Source organism: Lycium barbarum, chromosome 8, assembly GCF_019175385.1.
Source record: "Lycium barbarum isolate Lr01 chromosome 8, ASM1917538v2, whole genome shotgun sequence".
In the NCBI taxonomy this organism is placed as follows: Eukaryota; Viridiplantae; Streptophyta; class Magnoliopsida; order Solanales; family Solanaceae; genus Lycium; species Lycium barbarum.
The window spans coordinates 52,877,216-52,902,519 of NC_083344.1; the positions used below are offsets into that span (position 1 = coordinate 52,877,216).

Below are 25,304 nucleotides of genomic sequence, written 5' to 3' on the forward strand. Positions count from 1 at the left end.
ATTTGGGTCTAGTATCTATCCTTCTATCTTCTCATCCCCAATTTCCCATATCCTTTTTTTTTCCTTTTGTTTTGTTTAATTCTTAGAGTTTCCCTAGGTTGATTGTTATAAAATAAATCTTGATGAAATCATTGGACATAAACGGTTCAAAGACCAAAAATGGAATCCACCATTAAATCTACTAAACTAAGCTAAATCCTAGCAAAACAAACTATGATAATCCTATGATCACTCAAATATTCATCATCAAAATCTAAGTGAAAAAGAATGGATAAGTCTAGTATTTATATTCCTAGACATCTTTACACCTGGGGCAATGACGCAACTAGTGAGGTACTAACCGAGGCGCGTCAATTGCTAGTTGAAAACTATTTCCAAACCCCTTCTTTGGCTTGGGTTCTGCCTTGGCCATTGAGAATTTTTGAACGGGCTTCCCTTCTGGGTAAAGCCCTCTTTAAAAAAAAAAAAAAAATAGGCGACTTGGCAAAAACCTAGTGAGAGAGTGCAAGTTTCAAGCCATTCATGGCCTCTCAGGCCACCATGCAGCCTCCACAAGATGCTGCGCCACCCACACAACCGCAAGCAACTACCATGCAATCCCTAGACTATTCTAAAATATTAAAAACTACAACCTGGAATGCTTGTAACCCTCAACAGTTGACTTCAAAGACTATTTTACCTATACCAATGAAGCCTATCGTGTACCATCATGGTGAGCCGACTATACAATATACCATGGAAGAGATTGAGATAATGATAGTTCCTGAAAGCCTACAATATGCAGTAGTAGGTAAATTTAGCTATGGTTTGCCAGATTGCATGCACTACGTACGTTAATCCCACAACAATGTGAACTAAAGAGTACTCTACCATTGGACTACTTTTCAATAGAAATGTTTTGATCATATGTGAATTATTTAAAGATTATGCTGCACTCTTGTCAAAACCTGCATTCTAGATTAAGAAGAGTGGATGGTATTATCCCATGAGGACACTTAAATGGGATCCTTGGTTTAATCCAGAGGAAGAGACTTCCATTGCCATTGCTTGGATGTCTTTTCCTACATTAGCACCAAACTACTTCGGCCAGTTGCAACTATTTTCAATGGCCTCAGCAGTTGGAAAACCATTGACTTTTGACGTGGCAACCATAAATAAAACAAAGCCAAGCTGTGCACGTTTGAAAGTTGAAGTTGATTTATTGGCTGACCATCCTAAGAGGGTTCAAATTCAGGTTGTGGATAGTAAAACTGGTGATGTAAAGTCAAGGTGGGTAAGAATCCACTATGACTTCATGCCCAAGTACTGTAAGAAATGTTTCCTACAAGGTCATGATAAGGAAGGATGTTGGAAGTTACATCCCGATTTGTTACCAGATAAGGAGAGTGAAGAAGAGATTAAAGGTGATGAGGGAGAGAAGGGAAAGCATGTTGCAGTCCCTATCACTCAGAAGGAAGCAGTAAAAGTTACAACCAAGGCAAAAAAGACTAACAATAATCAGGAAAGACATGCAAGGAATAGAAATCATAGGCAGGTGATCAAGGTGTTAGAGAGTGGTAAGGTGGTTGGAGATGTTCAGGATCTATATAAGTGGAAGACTCACAAAGTAAAGAAGCAAGTGGACATTGACAACAACACTCAAAAGCAGGTTGCTTTGCCAACAGGAAAGGAGAATGGTGGTACAAGTAAGCAAGGAGAAATTCTAAAATCTAGTGCTTTTCAAACAATTAATAAGTTTGCAGCATTGGAAAATGATGATGGTGTTCCAGCAGATGTGTTAATGGTCAAGGATGGTCAAGTGTAAGCACAACCAGCTAATGCAGAAGTGAGGAATTCAGACAACTCCTATAAGCAGTTGGTTATAGTATCTGGTATCCATAAGGGTGAGATTGTTGTTCATGATGCTGAGCAGACTTTGGGTGTCAATGCACCTGAGTTTACTCCTGGAAGGAAGAAATATTCACCCTCTAAGACAAAAGAGTGGGTTGAAGCAAATTTCAAATCAGGGGTGAACAAGGTTAACACTAATCAGGCTTGTCATGAGATTCCTTCAACTGCTTTTGCTGAGGATAAAGGCACTAGTAGTAATAGGAAATTGTGGAGTGAACAGGTTGAGGAAGATGGGGAAGAGGGTGAGATAATAGGAGGCAAAAAATATCTGTTAGTAGGCAGTCTACTGAATCTATTTCATCCTCACAAGAAATCCACAATATGTTTGAAAAAGCTGCCGATGAAGGGGAGGTAGCTAATGGCATTCAGATGCAGCAGGAACAAGCTAATAAGGTGAATAAGGAACAAGAATTGTTTCAATATTTGAGAAAGATTCTGATGATGGTGTGGGTGAGGTGAATAGTGGAGATGATCAACAGGAGGTGTAGACCAAGGAGGTGACTCAAATCACACCAAAGTCACAGAGGAAATTTGATATGAATATGCAGGAAACTGCAAAAGCACAATGTACTGATATCATGTAGGATCATACTGGAGAACCTAATGAATCTAGACAGCAGTCTCAAAGTAAAGAGGGAAGTCCAGCAGATGGGAGCGATGCTAAGAAGAGTGGTAAGGGTCATGGAAAAATGAAGAAGCAAAGGAATCAAGCTCTCCCTACAAATTTATTAGCACCAAGTGGTTCTCTGCAGGTGTTTACTACAAAGCTACAAAATCAGACACAACTTGCATTGGTAGATAATGGGAATTTGCAAGTAGCAGTAATTGGTGGTAAGGAAGTAAATTTTACATGGATGAGGAATCCACAGCTCAAAACTTCATGAATGCTGTAAGAGATGGAGATCTATCTCCTAAACAAGTTGAAAACGTAATTGGCAAAAATACGAGGAAAAATGCCAAGGAGAATAATGTACCTCACTTTTTAGGGGTACACATAAGGAGAACTGCATCTAAATCCCAACATTAGTGATGAATGCACTAATCTGGAATATAAGATCAGTTGAAACTAAGAAGGCTTTTAGGAGACGTCTCACAATGCATAATAAATACAATTTCTTTCTTATAGGTTTGATGAAACCTTTCTAACAAACCTATAAGTTGGAAAGTTATAGAAGAAGGCTGGGATTGGAATTTGCAATGAGTAATGTGTCTGGTAAGATTTGGTAATTTGTTTCAGATGAATTTGGGGTGGATGTTCTAATAGATAGTGTACAACAACTCACTTAGAGACTATCTAATAGGCAGATTGGCATGGAGATGCCTTTCACTTTAGTTTATGCTAAATGTGACAAGATGGAAAGAATTGAGTTGTGGGATTCCTTGTACAACTTAGCATCAGATATGAATACACCATGGCTAGTTGGTGGTGACTTCAAAAGATCTCATTGTCGGATTTGATATCTTCAGGCAACTTAAAGATTAGCTCCATATCAAAGCCTATGGAATAACGAAAGGGAAGTGCCTGGTGGACAAATCCTATCTCTTTGAATGACGTGGAGGATTTTAGGCACTGCATCAACACATGCAATTTAACAGATTTGGGATATAAAGGTAGTGTGTATACCTGGTGGAATGGAAGAGGTGCTGGGGACTGTATATTAAAGAGATTGAATAGATGCCTTTGTAACTTTGAATTTCAACAGCTGTTTCCAGGCTTGGAGATCACACACTTGATCAAAAATGGTTCTGATCACTCTCCTCTATTGTTAGAATGCAAAGAAGAATAAATTCAAATTAGGAAGTCATTTAGATTTCTTAACTTTTGGGTGAAACATGAAACTTTCCTTGATCTTATAAGAGCAAATTGGAATACTAATGTGCCAGCAAATTCTTTTATGTCCTTTAACCTGAAACTGAAGAGAATGAAGAAAGTGTTGTCACAATGGAGTAGAGCAACATATGGGGCTATATTTCAGCAGGTTACAAAACTTGAAGAGGTCATTAAAGCTCATGAGCAACAGTTTGAAGCAGATCCATCTTTACTCAATAGAGAAAAGCTGCAGAAGATACAAGCTGAATTGACTAGAGTGTATGCATTAGAGGTGGAGTATTGGAAACAAAAGGCTGGCTTGTAATCGTTCCAGGAAGGTGATAAGAATTCCAAATTCTTCCATGCACATGTGAATGGAAGAAGTACATTTCTGCAGATTAGGAGAATTTAGGATTCTCGAGGAACTTTGCTTGAAACAAATGAAGAAATTGCTGATGAGGCTATTATTTTTCATCATGCTCAATTCCATGAAACTAATGTGCCTACTCAGTTTGATATTTGCAGCAGGTTCCTTGAATGACCATACCTGAACAAAATGCAGAATTGATTGCTAATCCTACTAAAGATGAGGTTAAGCATGCAGTGTTTGGTTTGAATAATGCAAGTGCAGGTGGCCCTGATGGATACATAGGCATGTTTTTCCAAGCATGTTGGGATATCATTGGAGATGATATATACAATATGGTATGGGATTTCTTTAGAGGTATGCAACTGCCTAGGTACATAACTCACACTAATCTTATCTTATTGCCTAAGAAGCAGAATCCTCAGACTTTTAGTTACATGATACCTATAAGCTTAAGCAACTTTGTTAATAAGATTTTCTCTAGAGTTATTCATAAAAGGATGGTTAACTTGTTACCAGACCTGTTCTCTCAAAATCAAGCTGGTTTTGTGAGGGGTAGACATATAGTGGAGAACATCTTATTAACTCAAGAGATTATATCTGATATTAGGCTCAAAACTAATAAAAGAAAGAAGAATGGAAATCAAATAGTCCCTAATGTTGTAATGAAGCTTGACATGACAAAAGCTTATGATAGATTGTCATGGCTTTTTCACACAAATGTCATGAGGAGAATGGGATTTTCTGAGAGGTTCATCAGAAACATTTATGAGTTGATTGGAAATAACTGGTATTCTATGCTCATTAATGGACAGCCACATGGTTTCTTCCATTCAACTAGATGGGTAAAGTAAGGTGATCTGTTGTCACCTACTTTGTTCATTCTAGCAGCTGAAGATTTGTCTAGAGCACTAAATTCATTGAATGATAATTTGTGGTATATTGGTTATGGGATGTCAAAATGGAGTCCTCCTATTAATCATCTTGCATATGCAGATGATACTATCACCTTTGCATCATCATGTGATATTTCTCTGAGACTGATTATGCAGGTTTTGGGTGCATATGAAGCAGCTTCTGGTCAGTTGATAAATAAAGCAAAAAGTTCAGTGTACTTGCATGGTAGGGTTGATGAACAAGTGTTTCAAAAATTAGAAAGAATTACTGGCATTACTAGATAAGCATTTCCATTGATGTATCTTGGCTGTCCTATTTACTATAGCAGGAGCAAGATGTGTTTTTGCTCAGAATTACTTGCTAAAGTAAGAAATAAATTACAAAGATGGAAAGGCAAACTTCTGTCCTTTGGAGGAAGAGCAATTTTATTGAAGCATGTTCTGCAGGCAATGCCAATGCATCTCTTTTCTGCAATAGATCCTCCATCATTTGTGATCACAAAGCTGCATAAGATTTTTGCTCAGTTTTATTGGAGTAACAAAATTTGAGAGAGTAATAGACATTGGGCTAAATGGAAAGAGGTGTGCTTCCTAGTTGATGAGGGAGGTCTTTGTTTTAGATCTCTAACAGACATCTCATTGGCATTGTTTGCTAAGCTCTGGTGGAATATGAGGACTAAGCCATCTCTTTGGAGTGCCTTTATAAACATGAAGTATTTGAAAAATAATAATCCAGTTCTAGTACCTTGGAAGAGAGGTTCTCATGTTTGGAGGAAAATGCTACAAGCAAGAGACATGATTGAGCATCAAATACTGTGGCAATTGAGAATGGGCTCATCACTATTTTGGTTTGATAACTGGATTGGTCTTGGACCATTATACTTCATTATTCGTACTGATTTTCCTTGCAATGAGCATATAGAAAATGTCTCAGATGTTGTTACTAATGGAAGGTGGCATGAATCTGCTATTAGAAACAACTTGCCTGAGGACTTGGCTGAATTCATTTTGAATGAAATTAAGCCACCTGCTAAGCCTGGAGAATTGGACAGACCAAGAAGGATGTTGTGTGAAGTCTGCATGGGAGTATATGAGAAGCAAAGCTAAAAATAAAGATGCATACAAGAAGATTTAGGTAAAAGGATTGCCATTAAAGATTTCCTTTCTGATGTGGAGAGTGTGGCACTTCAAAGTGCCTCTTGATGATGTGATTAAAAGTTTGGGATACAATATGCCATCTAGATGTGATTGTTGTGTGGAGCCAAAGGAAGAAACTGTGCCTCATATATTCTTGAATTGTGCAACAGCTCAAAGGACATGGTCATATTTTTGTGTAGCAGCTGGGATTAACATCCAAGGTATGCATCTACACCAGGTGATTATGCAATGGTGTCATTCAGATGTGCCAGCAAGAATTCAGAAGTTCTTCCGTGCTATACCTTCTATCATAGTTTGGCAGTTGTGGAAGAAGAGGAAATGAGATAAGCTTAGGAATAAAGTGTCTACTAGTAGGGTGATTTATCAAGCTTCTAGTGACATTCAACAACTGGTGAGATTAAGGAAACCAGGGATAAAAAATTTACCACATAGATGGCATGATATTCTCAAAATCATGAAACAGTTTGTGCCAAGTCTGCAGATTACAAATGTGTTATGACATTTTCCACCTAAAGGAGTAATCAAGTGTAACACAGATGGTGCTACTAGGGGCAATCCTGGTAGAAGTGCATTTTCCTTTTGTGTGAGGGATGCTGCAAGTGATCTAGTGCATGTAAGCTGAGTCTGAAGCTGTAGCTTTGTTGGAAGCTGCTAGATATTATTTGGCACATCATCTATACTCTTTAATTTTGGAGACTAATTCTCTTCTGATGAAGAACATACTAGATAGAACTTGGAAACACCCATGGCATAGAGCAATTCAAGTTGAAGAGTTATTAGATATCATTGACAATGCAGATGTCCAAGTTCAGCATATCATGAGAGAAGGTAACCAGTTAGCTGATCACTTGGCAAATGTAGCTCGGGTCATGGTGAGGTGAATGTGTCTTCTTTTGCAGAATGGGACTCAAAAGGAAGAAAAACTTTCAATAGTGACAAGTTGCAATGTCCATATTTAAGAATAAGAACAAAGTGGTAATCTAGATTGATAATGAATGTGAAATTGTGGAGAATAGTTTGAAAGTTAAGGTTAAAGTAAAGGTTATGACATTATGTCGGCAAGTAGAACTAGTGTTGCCATATTGTGTTTCTAATGTTTGTTGTTGATGTTGATGTTGTTGCTTGGGTTGTTGTTGATGATTGTGAGCCGAGTTAAGTTCTCGGGGGTGCTATATGTATAGGGGAAGTGCTGCCGAAATTTCGGTAGACAAATGAGAGTTGAATTGAATTTGTAGCATCTATAACTTACAATTGGCAAACTTGACCATTTGCAGATTTTTGACGAAACGGGAAGTGAGTTTGGAAAGGCGTAAGGAGCGTGAAAGGTATGTAAAGCTAACCCGATCCTTCTTTTGGCATGTCTAAGTGTTTTAGGATCGGATTCGGGCCTCAAAAGACCTTCTTGGCCATCGGAATCCGCAAGAGAAAATCTCAGTTTTTCCTTCAGTAGAATTGAACCATTTTGATATGCTTTTCCTGAAAGTATGTAGACTTTCTCTAAACTCCTTGAAAAGCTATAGAATGTCCGTGGAACCTTTATAGGTGACCCCATAAGCTTAAAGGGCGTAATTTGAGCCCACCGCCTTGCTTGTTCCGAGGTGGGCCCGCTATTCCCGGTTTTGCCCTTAATGTACTAAAGTCCCCTTTTTGAACGATTTTTGAAAGAAACGTTTCGACTACCCTTTTAATTACCTAACTAATATGGTTTTAAACATTCCATTAAGTCTGATAAATTATTTTGATGCTCGAAACTCATTTACTATGATTCCTTCCGACTTCAGCGGATCGGTTTGTCTTTGATATGCCTCATCGAGTCTATGGAAACATTTATGATATTTTACTTGCATTAGTTTCTCACGACTCTATTCGTGGATGCCCCAATGTTTCCCACACTGAGCCCGGGCCAGGATATGTTGTCAAGCGTAATCCCCTGCATTGTTCGCCGTGCCTCGATGTGAGGGGGCAGGTATATGCGTACATGGGTTTGTGGAGTATGTTGTGCCATGTACGTTTGTTCTGATATGATTTACTATGGCCATCTGATATGACATATTTTGTTACGGGGTTATGCCCCTATTCTGATTCTTCTGTGTTGTGGCACCAGCGTCGGGAGGGTGGCCACGTTCTGTCTGCCGAGTCCCTTGGTAGGGGCCGGATTTGATATGATATATGTTCTGTACACACTCTGCATGTTTTGGAAATATGTATCTGATACTTTGGATTTTCCGTTTACTTTCTGTATGTTCTGCACTAGTTATGATTTTGCTTCTGCAACTCAGGCTTTACATATTCAGTACATATTTCGTACTGACCCCCTTTCTTCGGGGGCTGCGTTTTCATGCCGCGCAGGTACCGACGACAGGCTTGCTGATCCGTCCGCTTAGGATCTCATTCTGCTACTTTTGGAGCGCTCTTTTATTCAGAGCTATCTTTTGGTATAGTCTGTCACTTCTATATATGTATATTCTCGTTCATGGGTACGGCGGGGCCCTGTCCCGTCATATAATTCTGTCGGTCTGTTTAGAGGTCTGTGGACATGTTTGTGGGTTGGGATCTTTCTGTACAGTTGGGTGCTTATGTTGTGTTTGGGCGATCCCATTCGCCGCGGCGGCCGGTCCGCATATATTTAGATGTTGCGTTGTTGGCCCTGTGTGGCCTTTGTTGGTATTTTCTGCGTGCAGGATATATGGGATAGTCCGTAAAACAAAGGAAACTCTGCCGAAATTTTTCTAAAAATTAGCTAAATTTGAAATAAAGCCTTGTCGGCTTCTGCCATATACTAGAATGCGTTTGAGTGCCCAGCTCGGGCACTAGTCATGGCCTACGGGGTTGGGTCGTGACAAAAGTGGTATCAGAGCGGTTCATCCTCGGAATGTCTACAGACCGTGTCTAGTAGAGTCTTGTTTATCGGTGTGTTGTGCACCACACCTATAAACGGGAGGCTACAGGGCATTTAGGATACTACCCTTCTTTCTGTCTTAGATCGTGCGATAGAGCTGTGTTATCAGGATGATTCCTCCCTAACGAATTGTTACATTTGCAGTTATGCCTCCAAAAAAGGCGACAGCGGCCCAAAAGGCCAAGGCAGCAGCTGTGGGAGAGACTAGTCGGGCCCAGAGGGTTACCAGGGCCCATGCTCATATTGCTCCTGATATGTTTCCCCAGGCAGAGGGCTCCTCTACACCGCCACACCCAGAGGGGATTGCAACAGCCGCGGATCGAGGGACGGCTCCACCGCCAGCTCCCGAGATTCCAGTACCTGAGCCTCCAGGTCCACGGCCAGGGACTGAGGATCAGACTATGAGAGAGGCAGTCCAGCTATTGACTAGACTTGTGGCAGGACAGGTTCAGGGGCACGGACTGGGAGGTGACCGGGCTTACAGGCATGACAGTTCGAGAGCCCGTGAGTTCTTGACTTGTGGCCCTCCAGAGTTCTTCGGGACAAAGCCCGAGGAGGATCCCGAGGAGTTCATCAGGAAGATGCGGCGCACCTTACAGTTTATTAATGCTTCCGCGACAGAGTCAGTCACATTGGCTTCTTACCGGTTGTATGATATAGCGGCAAATTGGTACGAGTCATGGGAGTTATCCAGAGGCGACGACGCTCCCCCAGCAGTTTGGGATGAATTTTCTCAGGCTTTTCTTAGCCACTTTCTCCCTCCGGAGTTACGGCGGGCCAAGGCTGACAGATTCTTATTGCTGAGGCAGAGGGGTCGCAGTGTTCGAGAGTATAGTATGGAGTTCGACTCATTGGCCCGATACGCACCTGCTGTGGTAGCTACTATGGCTGACAGGATGCACAGGTACATTATGGGGCTGGACCGTTATTTTGTCGATAGTTGTTTGGTATTGGCTGCTCAGCCCGGCATGGATATTGCCCGGATTCAGGCCCACGCCCAGGGCATGGAGGACCGTCATAGGGAGTGTCAGCATGATAGGAGCCAGGATCGGAGACAGCCCAAGAGGGCCGGATCATCTGGGTATTCTGGAGATTCTCGGGGTAGGCAGCCTCAGCAGCCACAGCAGCCTAGCAGACATCTATCCCAGCCGGCACAGGGCGCACCTCCACAGCCTACAGGTCGCAGATTTGATAGCCCAAGTTATTCAGGAGCAGGTCAGAGCTCCAGGGCTTCAGGTTCGCGGACAGACAGGGGTTCTGGTCAGACGAGGCCACCTAGGCCTCAGTGTTCTTACTGTGGCAGATACCATCCTGGGGAGTGCTACAGAGCCACCGGTGCATGTTTTTCTTGTGGCCGCCAGGGCCATTCTGTGAGAGATTGCCCGTATAAGGGTAGTTCGGGTGGTGCAGCGCAGCCTACCGGATCAGCCGCCGGGTCTTCATCTTCATCAGTGGCTATGCGCCCTACGGGGCCAGGTACTTCAGCACCAGCGGGTCGCGGCAGAGGCCGTGGTGGAGCTTCTGGTACTAGCGGTCCTTCGAACCGCATCTATGCTCTGTCCAGCCGCCAGGATCAGGAGGCATCGCCTAATGTCGTTACAGGTACATTATTGGTTTTCTCTCGGTCTGTGTATGCATTGATTGATCCAGGTTCGACTTTGTCATATATTGCGCCTCTGGTTGCTTGTAAAATTGGTATAACATCTGAACCTATAGAGCCGTTTGAGGTAGCCACACCGATTGGGGACTTTATTGTAGCAAAGCAGGTATATAAGAACTGTTCTGTAATTGTATGTGGCCGTGACACTAAGGCAGATCTGGTGGAGTTAGATATGGTCGAGTTCGATGTTATTATGGGAATGGACTGGCTAGCCTCCTGTTATGCTAATGTTGATTGCCAAAATAAGGTAGTTCGTTTCCAGTTTCCTGGGGAGCCAGTTATAGAATGGGCCGGTAATACAGCATCGCTGAAAGGTAAGTTTATTTCATACCTTAAGGCGAAGAAAATGATCAGAAAGGGTTATTTTTATCATTTGGTTCGGGTACAAGACTTGACAGCAGAAACGCCGACTCTTCAGTCAGTTCCCGTGGTTAATGAATTTCCAGATGTGTTCCCAGAAGAGCTTCCAGGCCTTCCTCCAGAGCGGGAGATAGATTTTACTATTGATTTGCTTCCAGATACTCAGCCGATATCTATTCCCCCGTACAGAATGGCACCGGCAGAATTGAAAGAACTGAAAGAGCAGTTGAAGGAGCTGTTAGAAAAAGGCTTCATTAGACCCAGCACTTTACCTTGGGGAGCCCCGGTATTATTTGTGCGTAAGAAAGATGGGTCGTTGCGTAGGTGTATTGATTATCGACAGCTGAATAAGGTAACCATAAAGAATAAATACCCCCTCCCCAGAATTGACGATTTGTTTGATCAGTTGCAGGGCACCAAGTATTTTTCGAAGATAGATCTTCGGTCTGGCTATCATCAGGTACGGGTACGGGAGGCCGATATTCCTAAGACAGCATTCCAGACCAGATATGGGCATTATGAATTCAGAGTTATGTCTTTTGGGCTGACTAATGCTCCTGCGGTATTCATGGATCTAATGAACCGGGTATTCAGGCCATTCTTGGATATGTTCGTAATTGTATTTATCGATGACATTCTGGTCTATTCTCGGTACGAGGCAGAGCACGCAGATCATCTGAGAGCGGTATTAGGGGTACTTCGGCATCAGAAATTATATGCAAAATTTTCTAAATGTGAATTCTGGCTGGCTTCAGTGGCATTCCTGGGCCATATTATTGCAGCTGATGGTGTCCGGGTGGATACACAGAAGATTGATGCCGTGAAAAATTGGCCCAGACCCACGACGCCCACAGAGGTACGTAGTTTCCTGGGGTTAGCAGGCTATTACAGAAGATTTGTGGAAAAGTTTGCTTCGATTTCAGCGCCTTTGACAAGGCTAACTCAGAAGGGAGCCAAGTTCCAGTGGACTGATGCTTGTGAACGAAGCTTCTAGTTGCTGAAAGAGAAGCTGACTACAGCCCTAGTTCTGACTCTTCCAGAGGGACCCGATGGATATGTTATTTATTGTGACGCTTCTGGCGTGGGATTGGGTTGTGTATTGATGCAGCACGGCAGAGTTATAGCTTATGCTTCTCGGCAATTGATAAAGCATGAAAAGAATTATCCTACTCATGATCTGGAGCTTGCAGCGGTGATCCATGCCCTGAAGATATGGAGACATTATTTATATGGCGTTCATGTTGATATCTATAAAGATCATAAGAGTCTCCAGTATATTTTCAGGCAGAAAGAGCTTAATTTGCGGCAGCGGAGGTGGCTGGAGCTCCTGAAAGACTATGATGTGGATATTCTGTATCATCCGGGCAAGGCTAATGTTGTTGCAGATGCGCTTAGCCGGAAATCTATGGGCAGCTTGATCGATTTACAGCCAGACAGGAGAGAGATAGTACGTGACATTCATCAGTTGGCTAACCTTGGGGTTCGTCTGGCCGATTCTGGAGGTACACGGATTTCTGTTCGAGGGGTTTCTGAATCATCTATTAAGGAAGTTATCAAACGGCATCAATATGAAGATCCTGTTTTTGCACAGTACAGAGACACAGCCTATGATAAGGAGAAGACTCCGTTCGAGTTCACTCCGGACGGGACTTTATTATTTAGGGGCAGGTTGTGTGTACCTGATATTGCAGGCCTTCGGCAGCAGGTTCTGAGCGAGGCACATTATGCTCGCTATTCGGTCCATCCTGGGTCTACGAAGATGTACCATGATCTCCGATGCTTATACTGGTGGGATGGCATGAAACGGGACATCGCAGAGTTCGTCGCCCAGTGTCCCAATTGTCAGCAGGTCAAGATTGAACACCAGAAACCGGGTGGACTGTTGCAGGAAATGGAAATTCCGACGTGGAAGTGGGAGATCATTAATATGGACTTCATTACAGGGTTGCCTCGCACTCCACGGAAGTATGATTCCATCTGGGTTATTGTTGATAGGCTGACAAAATCAGCCCATTTTCTCCCCGTCAGGGCTACTTATTCCGCCAAGGATTATGCCAGGCTTTATATTAAAGAAATAGTGAAGCTTCATGGAGTTCCTATATCTATTATCACTGACAGAGGTGCTCAGTTCACGGCGAACTTCTGGAGATCTTTTCAGGAAGGATTAGGGACTCAGCTGAGCCTGAGCACAGCTTTCCATCCTCAGAGTGACGGACAGGCCGAGCGCACTATCCAGACGCTTGAAGATATGTTGCGAGCCTGTGTTATTGATTTCAGAGGTAGCTGGGAGGATCACTTGCCGTTGATTGAATTTTCTTATAATAACAACTACCATTCCAGCATCCAGATGGCTCCGTACGAGGCTTTATATGGTAGAAAATGCAGGTCACCTATCGGCTGGTTTGATATTGGCGAGACAGAATTAATCGGCCCAGATATGATCCAGCAGGCCGTTGATAAGGTGAAACTTATTCGGGAACGACTATTGGTAGCCCAGAGTCGACAGAAATCATACGCTGACAAACGGCGTCGTCCTTTGGAATTCCAGGTTGGTGATTGGGTATTTCTGAAGGTATCGCCTATGAAAGGCGTAATGCGGTTCGGCAGAAAGGGTAAGCTTAGTCCGCGTTATATTGGGCCTTATCTGATCGTGCGGAAAATTGGGAATGTCGCCTATGAGTTAGACCTGCCATCTGATTTGGAAGCAGTACGTCCGGTATTCCATGTGTCTATGCTCCGCAAATGCATTGGTGATCCCTCCAGAATATTTCCTGCGGATGATATTCAGGTGACGGAGCAGTTATCTTATGAGGAGCAGCCCGTAGCTATTTTGGACCGCCAGGTAAGAAAGCTCCTGAACAAGGATGTAGCCTCTGTTAAGGTGCTGTGGCGGAATAATAATAGGGAGGAAATGACCTGGGAAGCCGAAGAGGAGATGAAGAAGAAATATCCTCATTTGTTCCCAGAACCCTCAGGTAATTCCGAACCTTTGCTTAATTCCATTTCGATAATGAATGTGTACTAATTGTGCTGTCTATAAACAGAAACTCTCCCAAAACCATTTCAAACCCTATAAGATCAATCTAACATTCGAGGACGAATGTTCAAAAGGGGGGGGGGGGAGGATGTTATATCCCGTGTTTTCACATATTTGGAAAATTGGAAATAATTGTAACTTGTGAGAAATAAGGTCATAATTAATTTTAGTTAACACATGAGTTGTTTATGAATGAATATTAATAAGGAAGTGTTGGAGAAGGCCAAGGGCAAATTTGGAATTTCGGAAATTAGTTTCGGGAATTACAAAATATGATCCATAAGTCATTGGGCTCAAAATTGGATGAAAAAAATTAAGGCCCAATGCTTAAGGGGTGGCCAGCCAAGTGAGGCCCAAATCCACCAAGAATTAATGAAATTTTCCATGTGATTAAATTAATATATGATTTCCTTATCCATTAGAATTCTCAAGAAGCAAGAAAGAGAGAACAAACAGAAGAAGAGCAAAAATAAGGAGACCATTCGGCCCTAAGCTTGCAAAAATCACCTTCAAAAATCTTGTTCCAAAAATTGCTATCTTGTGGTTTTTCTACTAAGTTAAGTGTCCTCTACAACTTGGTGTAGTTGCTTCGGAAGGTTGAGCACTAGATTCATCAATCCCACACTTTGGACAAGTGAAGAAGATTGGAGAAAAAGGTAAGAATTCATCCCTTTTTATTATGTTATGAAGGCTTGGTTGTGTTGTAGTATGTAGAAATGAGTTGAAAGTATAGAGAAATGGAAGTTTGCAAAGTGGGTATATATATATATATATGCATGTAGCCGTGTGTGTGTATATGTGTATACCTATAGTGTGTTGAATTTTATGTCGTATTCTAGTTGTGGTTATGATGGAAATTACATTGGAAATGAAAGTTGAAAGAATTTGGTTGAAGTTGGAAAATTCCCATGTTGGCCGTGGGTTGTGTTATGATGAAATAACGATGGATTAATGTTGTTTAATATGTTAGTTGTGTTGTGATTCTTGCAATGTAAATGAAGGTAGAATAATGTAAGTTTGCATTGAAATGGAATGTAGGAGCTTATGTCGTCTTAGTATGATTTTATGTCGTTATGGAAATTAGGTTGCTAAGGTACAAATTATGATGATTGTTGATGAACTTGGAAGACGGAAACATGTTATGAATAAATATGCTAAAGATTAGAAGCTTCGGATGAAATGTGGCTTTCGTGGAAAGTTTGTATATTATGTATATCGTATGAATATCTTGTGGAAAACGATATGAAATGCTTTTAAACTATGTTGTGGTAATCTAGATTGATAATGAATGTGAAATTGTGGAGAATAGTTTGAAAGTTAAGGTTAAAGTAAAGGTTATGACATTATGTCGGCTAGTAGAACTAGTGTTGCCATATTGTGTTTCTAATGTTTGTTGTTGATGTTGATGTTGTTGCTTGGGTTGTTGTTGATGATTGTGAGCCGAGTTAAGTTCTCGGGGGTGCTATATGTATAGGGGAAGTGCTGCCGAAATTTCGGTAGACAAATAAGAGTTGAATTGAATTTGTAGCATCTATAACTTACAATTGGCAAACTTGACCATTTGCAGATTTTTGACGAAACGGGAAGTGAGTTTGGAAAGGTGTATGGAGCGTGAAAGGTATGTAAAGCTACCCCGATCCTTGTTTTGGCATGTCTAAGTGTTTTAGGATCGGATTCGGGCCTCAAAAGACCTTCTTGGCCATCGGAATCCGCAAGAGAAAATCTCAGTTTTTCCTTCAGTAGAATTGAACCATTTTGATATGCTTTTCCTGAAAGTATGTAGACTTTCTCTAAACTCCTTGAAAAGCTATAGAATGTCCGTAGAACCTTTATAGGTGACCCCATAAGCTTAAAGGGCATAATTTGAGCCCACCGCCTTGCTTGTTCCGAGGTGGGCCCGCTATTCCCGGTTTTGCCCTTAATGTACTAAAGTCCCCTTTTTGAACGATTTTTGAAAGAAACGTTTCGACTACCCTTTTAATTACCTAACTAATATGGTTTTAAACATTCCATTAAGTCTGATAAATTATTTTGATACTCGAAACTCATTTACTATGATTCCTTCCGACTTCAGCGGATCGGTTTGTCTTTGATATGCCTCATCGAGTCTATGGAAACATTTATGATATTTTACTTGCATTAGTTTCTCACGACTCTATTCGTGGATGCCCCAATGTTTCCCACACTGAGCCCGGGCCAGGATATGTTGTCAAGCGTAATCCCCTGCATTGTTCGCCGTGCCTCGATGTGAGGGGGCAGGTATATGCGTACATGGGTTTGTGGAGTATGCTGTGCCATGTACGTTTGTTCTAATATGATTTACTATGGCCATCTGATATGACATATTATGTTACGGGGTTATGCCCCTATTCTGATTCTTCTGTGTTGTGGCACCAGCGTCGGGACGGTGGCCACGTTCTGTCTGCCGAGTCCCTTGGCAGGGGCCGGATTTGATATGACATATATTCTGTACACACTCTGCATGTTTTGGAAATATGTATCTGATACTTTGGATTTTCCGTTTACTTTCTGTATGTTCTGCACCAGTTATGATTTTGCTTCTGCAACTCAGGCTTTACATATTCAGTACATATTTCGTACTGACCCCCTTTCTTCGGGGGCTGCGTTTTCATGCCGCGCAGGTACCGACGACAGGCTTGCTGATCCGTCCACTTAGGATCTCATTCTGCTATTTTTGGAGCGCTCTTTTATTCAGAGCCATCTTTTGGTATAGTCTGTCACTTCTATATATGTATATTTTCGTTCATGGGTACGGCGGGGCCCTGTCCCGTCATATAATTCTGTCGGTCTGTTTAGAGGTCTGTGGACATGTTTGTGGGTTGGGATCTTTCTGTACAGTTGGGTGCTTATGTTGTGTTTGGGCGATCCCATTCGCCGCGGCGGCCGGTCCGCATATATTTAGATGTTGCGTTGTTGGCCCTGTGTGGCCTTTGTTGGTATTTTCTGCGTGCAGGATATATGGGATAGTCCGTAAAACAAAGGAAACTCTGCCGAAATTTTTCTAAAAATTAGCTAAATTTGAAATAAAGCCTTGTCGGCTTCTGCCATATACTAGAATGCGTTTGAGTGCCCAGCTCGGGAACTAGTCATGGCCTACGGGGTTGGGTCGTGACATTTATCACTTAGTCCGAGTTCATGACACCGAAGCAGCGTCACCAACTTTCCAATCCGTTCCGGTAGTGAATGAATTTTCGGATGTATTTCCAGATGAACTTCTAGGCCTTCCTCCAGAGAGAGAAATTGATTTCTCCATTAATGTGTTGCCGGACACTAAGCCTATTTCTATTCCTTCGTATCGAATGGCTCCGGCAGAATTGAAAGAGTTAAAAGCACAGTTGAAATATTTTCTTGAAAAGGGGTTTATTAGACCCAGTTCATCACCGTGGGGAGCACCAGTCTTGTTCGTGAGAAAGAAAGACGGTTTCCTACGAATGTGCATCGATTATAGGCAATTGAACAAGGTGACGATATAGAATAAATATCCTCTACCAAGGATTGATGATTTGTTTTATCAACTACAGGGTGCCAAGTGGTTTTCTAAAATAGACTTAAGGTCAGGTTTTCATCAAGTGAGAGTTAGAGAAGAAGATATTCCCAAAACAGCCTTCAGAATGAGATATGGCCATTATATATTCTGGGTGATGTCGTTTGGGTTGACTAATGCTCCGGCATTGTTCATGAAATTGATGAATAATGTATCCAGGCCACTCTTGGATTTATTTGTGATAGTATTCATCGACGATATTCTGGTATACTCTCGCACAGAATCAGAACATGCCGATCACTTACGTATTGTTCTTGGAATTCTTTGAACCGGAGAATTGTATGCAAAATTTTCAAAGTGCGAGTTTTGGCTGAATTCTGTGATATTTCTGGGCCATGTTATTTCAGATGATTGTATTCGAGTAGATACTCAGAAAATCGAAGCTGTGAAGACTTGGCCAAGGCCTACGACACCTACAGAGGTCCGTAGTTTTCTAGGATTAGCAGCTACTATAGAAGATTCGTAGAGGGATTTTCCTCTATTTAAGCCCCATTGACAAAGCTAACCCAGAAGTCAGTTAAGTTTCAATGGAATGATGCTTGTGAACGCAGCTTCCAAGAGTTGAAGGACAGATTAACCTCAGCTCCAGTCTTAACACTTCCAGAAGGGCCAGATGGTTATGCTGTGTATTGTGATGCTTTCGGTGTTGTGTTAGGATGCGTGTTAATGCAACAAGGTAGAGCCATTGATTATGCTTCGAGACAGCTGTGGAAACATGAAAAGAACTATCCAACCCATGATCTCGAATTGGCTACAGTCATTCATGCATTAAAAATGTGGAGACATTACATGTATGGTGTGCATGTCGATATTTATATAGATCACAAGAGCCTTCAGTACATTTTCAAGCAGAGGGAGTTAAGTTTGTGGCAGAGGGGGTGGTTAGAGTTTTTGAAAGATTACGATGTGAATATTTTATACCACCCCGGAAAAGAAAATGTAGTAGCTGATGCGCTTAGCCGCCGATCAATGGGCAGTTTATGTGAAGTTCCTCCGGAAAATAAAGAGATGATTCATGAGCTCCACCAATTAGCTAATCTTGGAGTACATGTGATTGATTCGAGTAGTGCAGGGATTGGTATTAATGATCCCATAGTTTCATCCCTGAATGTAGAAGTGAAAGAGCGCCAATACTATGATCCTCAATTGTGCCATTACAGATGTATATCTCATGAAAAGGAGAAGTCTCCATTTGAAATTTCCATGGGTGGAATTCATAGATACCGAGGCAGGATATGTGTGCCGAATGTGGCCGAGTTGCGCCGTCGAATTCTGGAAGAAGCCCATTATTCTCGGTATTCTATTCACCCAGGTGCAACAAAGATGTATCAAGATCTCAAGTTGATATATTGGTGGGATGGCATGAAGAGAGACATAGCAGAATTTGTAGCTCAGTGTCAAAATTGCCAACAAGTGAAAATCGAACATCAAAAGCCGGGAGGATTATTGCAAGCAATGGAAGTTCCTTCTTGGAAATGGGAAGTGATCAACATTGATTTCAATGTGGGGTTACCTCGTTCCCGAGGCAAGTATGATTCCATATGGGTGATTGTGGACAGACTCACGAAAGCAGTCCATTAACTTCCGGTCAGAACCACATACTTGGCTGAATACTCTGCAAGGTGGTACCTCAAAGAAATTGTGCGACTCCATGGTATTCCACTATCCATTATTACAAAAAGAGGAGCGCAATTTCCAGCCAAGTTCTGGAAATATTTTCAAGAAGGTCTAGGTACTCAAGTGAAGCTTAGCACGATATTTCATCCGCAGACGGATGGGCAAGCCGAATGTACTATTCAGACTTTGGAAGATATGCTACGGGCATGTATACTAGACTTCAGTGGTAGTTATGATGATCACTTACCTCTAATCGAGTTCGCATATAACAATAGTTATCATTCCAGTATCCAAATGGCTCCGTATGAAGCTTTATATGGAAGAAAGTGTAGATCCCCAATTGGATGGTTTGAAATAGGAGAAGTACAGCTAATAGGCCCTGAATTGATTCATCAAGCGGTAGAAAAAGTCAAGGTGGTCCGAGATCGATTGTTGACAGCCCAAAGTCGCCAAAAATCTTATGCGTACAACCGCCGGCGAGACTTGGAATTTCAAGTTGATGATTGGGTATTTTTGAAAGTGTCGCCCCTGAAAGGGGTGACGAGATTTGGCACGAAAGGAAAGTTATGTCCTCAATACATTGGACCTTATAAAATTATTCGTAAGGTGGGTAATGTAGCCTATGAATTGGACTTACCTTCAGAGCTTCAATCAGTTCACCTAGTTTTTCATGTTTCAATGCTTCGTAAGTGTATTGGAGACCCTACGAGGATTGTTCCGATTGATGATGAGCAAGTGACAGAAAAGCTAGCATATGAAGAAGTGCCCATTGCCATCTTGGATGGGCAAGTATGAAGACTTCGAAATAAGGAAGCAGCTTCAGTCAAAGTCTTGTGGCGAAACAACAACCGGGAAGAAATGACTTGGGAGGTGGAAGAGAAAATAAAATCCACATATCCGCATTTATTCCACCCCCCAGAAGAGATTCAAGATGAAACACTAAGAATATGAGGTATGTACGCTTTCTTTGCATGTTTTTGGCCGTGTGTGGCCAATTTATATTATTATCGTGTTGTGGCCCTGTGAGACAATAGTATTATGGGTTGTTGTGACAGGATGGTAGTTCCATATTACAGAGGAAACTATGGCGAAATTTTCATAGAATTCCCGAGTGTTTAACATTCGAGGACAAATGTTCCCAAAGGGGGGAAGAATGTTACACCTTGGAAAATTCTCCGTTAACGTACAATGAATAGGCTAGCGAAGAGCATGACGTATACGATGATTTGATAAGTAAGAAGTAGCATTTGATGACCTTAATCGAGATTCAAAGACATTTGACGTAATAGAAGAAGGTTGTTAGGGAAAGCAAAGGATATGTTGCGTGTCGGGTAAGAATTATGAGCGACGGGTTAATGATGAATTAATTGTTACACCTCGGAAATTTCTCCGTACTTGTATGATGAGTGGAATGAGGAAGAGTTTGAGTGTATGATGTTTTGTTAAGTCGGGAATGGCTAATTATTAATTTTCGGAAATAAGAAAGTCGCGGAAATTTTTTCAGCCCATTGGTCGTATATGGCACTATACGGCCCGTAAAGTGGTTTACGGACCGTATAGTGCAATCGTCCTCCAGCTTGTCCAAAATCTCAACTTTCTGTAAATTGTGAAAATGGTTAAAAATGACTTGGAGGACGGCCCGTAAACTGGTTTACGGACCGTAAACCTCAGTCGTAAACTGCCATGTCCATCAGCCAAAACATTCTGTCTTTGCAATGGTTAAATACGACCATGGAGGACGGACTGTAAATCAAAATACGGTCCGTATATGGTGGTTTACGACCGCTGTTCATCCCGACAAGAATTCATTAAAGATCAGATTTTGTGATTATTAAAAGGGACATGGACTTCAATTCATTTCATTATTCATCCACACAACTCAAGAACATTCTAGAACTCTCCAAATATTTCTTCCACAAGAATTCAAGAGAATCAAAGAGAACATCAAGACCAACAACACCAAATTCATGAAATCAAGTGTAAGAACACATCAAAGGATCTTCTAAGTCAAGAAATTTCAAAGAAGGTGGAACTAGGGTTTTGGCTAATTGAAGTATTTCCACTTAATGATTGTTCAACCATCATCCAAGGTAAGTTTCATGATTATTCCATGTTGTTTGAAGTATTGGAAAGCTTAGACACTTGAAATATAGAAGAACATAAAAATGGGTCATTATTGCATGAATAGTGACATAAATGAATGATAGTGGAATGGAACTATGAATATTGAAGTGTTGTGAGTACTAATACGTTATAAATGATGTTTATATCATGAAACAAGCATTAAATGCATGAAAACGCAAGGATGAGCTAGAAGTAGAAATAAGGGAAAATTGAGGAAAATGGTGGATTTTGCCAAATGTACGTAAATGACGATTGTCGATTATGATATTGCGAGTAATATTATGAATGTTGGGAGTTAATATAAAACATGAGAAAAGTGGTATGTGCGAAGTAAGCGTTGTCCGACTTCTCCTGGAATTAGCGACGCGTTCTTATAGTCAGTTACTAATGTTGATACGAATTCTCTTATGAAGGTAACGACGTGATATCGACGGAGAACAAGTGAGCGATATCTTAGTTAAACGACCACGGTATGTGAGGCTAGTCCTTCTTTCTAATGGCATGAACCTTTTAGCTTGAATCTCTATTCCTTTCATGAATTCTTACATTCTAAGAAGTTAAAAGCTTATGCCTATGAATGTCTATATGAGATAAGTTATACGATATGATGACACTAGAATGATGATGATGTTATTCCTTGCCTACACTCACCTTATGTACTAGTCCTTTCAAGGTGAGGCAGAATGTCCATGATGGTTCCATAATGTAATCGGGGGATCACGACCTTACGTCACCCCGATAGTGTAAAGTTAATCATGAGTCTTATATACGCATTATGATAAGATAAGTATGTCACGACCCAACCCCGTAGGCCATGACTAGTGTCCGTGCTGGACACCCAAACGTACCCAATAACCCAAACCAGCAGACTAGCAGATTATATAAATATAAAAGTCAGTCGACGTTACTAGTGTCACAGAGGAACATATATAGCACATGGAAGCCGATAAGGCTATCACAAATCATAGCAACCCAAAACATATACAGAACCCATATGTATGTCTACAGACCTCTACAGAACATAACAGAATCATAAGACGGGACAGGGCCCCGTCGTACCCCTGAATAGCGTACATATATACAACAGCAGTAGACTGTACCAGAGTATAGGCTCTGGACAAAAGAGCGCTCCAGAATAGCAGAATAGGTGTCCTAGGCAGGTGGGTCAGCAAATCTGTAGTCTGTACCTGCGCGGCATGAAAACGCAGCCCCCGAAGAAAGGGGGTCAGTACGAAATATGTACTGAGTATGTAAAGCATGGAACGTAGTAAACAAAGTCATAATCGGAACAGGAGATACAGAAAATGAACGGAATATCCAGATTAGCAAAATGCTGATCATAAAGCATAAATAGTACTTACAGGAATCGTATGTCATACCTGGTCCCATTACCGAACAAAATCATAACCGGAACAGAACGTACAGAAATGTGAGTGAGATGTCCAGAGTATCAAATGCATATTTTCAAAACATGAAGAGTGTGTACAGAAACATATGCCATATCATATCCGGCCCCTTCCAGGGGACTCGGCAGACAGAACGTGGTCACCCCCCGACACTGGTGCCACAACACATAAGGATCAGAAAAGGGGAATAACCCCGTAACATAGCATATCATATCAGATGGCCATATCAGATCATATCATATCATATTAGAATAGTGTACATGGCACAGCATACTCCACAACCCATGTACATGTATACCTGCCCCCTCACATCGAGGCACGGCGAACAATGCAGTGAAAGACGCTTGAGAACATATCCTGGCCCGGGCTCAGTGTGGGAAACGTTGAGGCATCCACGAATGGAGTAGTGAGAAACTAAATGCAATAAAATACCTTATATATTTCCAGAGACTCAATGAGGCATATCAAATGACGAATCAAGTCAATAAAATCGGACGGAATCATAATAAGTGAATTTCGAATGTCATAATGGATTACGGAAGCATAATCTTTCTAAGTTCGTTTCCAAGTTCCAAAACAGTTTACAAGACTTAATAGAATATTTAAAACAAGTTTTATTTAGTAGTTACAAGAGTAGTTAAAATATTTGTTAAAAAAAACGCTCGAAGACAAGTCATAACCACTAAAAGGGTAAAATCGGAAATAGTGGACCCACCTCGGGACAAACGAAGCGGTGGGCTCAAATTACGTATTTAAAGCTTATAAAGTCACCTACGGAGGTTCTAGGGGCATTCCATAATTTTCTAAACAATTTGCGGAAGTTTGCACAATTCTTTCAATAAAGCATACTTATAGGGTTCAATTCCATTGAATGAAAAAGGGGTATTTTCAAATGTGGATTCAGATGAGCAGAACGCTTTTCGAGGCTCAAATCCGATCCTAGTACACCTAGGGCATGCCAAAAGAAGAATCGGGATAGCTTTACATACCTTGTATGCTCTTTACGCCTTTCCAAATTCAATTCCCGTTTCGCCCAAAATCTGTAATTGGTCACATTTACCAATTCTCAATTTCCAATCTTTAAGTATTCAATCTTTATTCATAATTGCCTACAGAAATTTGGGCAGCATCTCCCCTATACATATAGCATCCCCGAGAATTTAACTCGGCCAAAACAATCAACAACAAACCAACAACAACATCAACAACAACAATAGTCACCATAAACACAATATAACTTAACTAGCTATCTTTCCAACATAATGTCATAACCTTCATTTCAACTTCAATTTCCAAACTAATCTCAATGGTTTCACATTCATCATTAATCTAGATCATCACAATATAATTTGGAAATATTTCATATCATTCCTACGAAATATTCACAAGATATACAAAATATACAAACTTTCCATCAAAACATAATTCACCCAAAACTTCAAATCTTCAACCTACATATTCATAACATATTTCCACCTTCCAATTTCATCAACCAGAATCATAATTTACATCTTAACAACTTCATTTCCATAATATCTCAAAATTATTCTAAGGTGACATAATCTTTTACATTCCAACTTCAACCAAAATTCATTCAACTTTCATTTCCAATATAATTTTCACCATAACCACAACTAGAATACAACATAAAATTCAACTCATATCATATATACAACAATATACACACACGGCTACATACATATATACATACCCACTTTGCAAACTTCCATATTTCCATAATTTCTACTCATTTCCACATACCACAACATAAACAAACCTTCATAACATAAGAAAAAAGAATTGATTCTTACCTTTTTCTACAAACTTCTTCACTTGAACAAGTTGTCAACTTGAAGAAATAAGTGCTCCTTCTTCCAAAACAACTACACCAAGTTGTAGAGGACACTTAATTTAGTAGGAATTCAACAAGAAAATAATTTTAGAGGCAAGATTTTGAGGGGTGATTTTTCTATGGCCAAACCCGAAATGGCCTTATTTTTGCTCTTCTTTGTGTTTGTTTTTCTCTTCTTTGCTTCATGAATGTTCTTGGTTGAAAATGAAGACTTAGCCCCTTTTTATTATTAATCACATGACTAATTTAAATGGGCTTGGGTCCTTTATTAAGGACCATGGCCGGCCACCTCCTCACTTGGGCCTGAATTTTTCTTTTCATTGTTTTGGGCCAATTCGGTTGGTCCCGAGTTGGGCCTAGCCCACTGACCTTTCGACCTTAAAACGTTCATATCTCCTTGTACCGACGTCACCTTGGAACCCACGACCTATGGATGGAAAGCTAATTCAATTATCTACAACTTCTATTTCTTGGTATATTTCCAAATTCCAAACTTATAATACCGTTTTTGCCCCTCCAAGTCAGGTCATCCGAAAACGTTTTCTTAAAAGTATTCGTTTGGAGGGCTTCCACTTTGATTTGGACCAAGGGTACTTCATGAGTTGTGTTTAACTTCACATATGTGATTCATATAATTTGTCACATGTCCCAAAAAAAATCTTG

The 25,304-nt window shown here is 41.1% G+C and overlaps 1 non-coding gene across 1 annotated transcript; it reads left to right on the forward strand.

The window, feature by feature from the left end:
* Positions 1-298: 298 nt before the first annotated feature.
* On the forward strand, positions 299-450 carry LOC132608594 (U4 spliceosomal RNA). Its single transcript, XR_009570475.1, has one exon. It is a non-coding gene; the product is annotated as a U4 spliceosomal RNA (small nuclear RNA).
* The last annotated feature ends 24,854 nt before the right edge of the window (positions 451-25,304 follow it).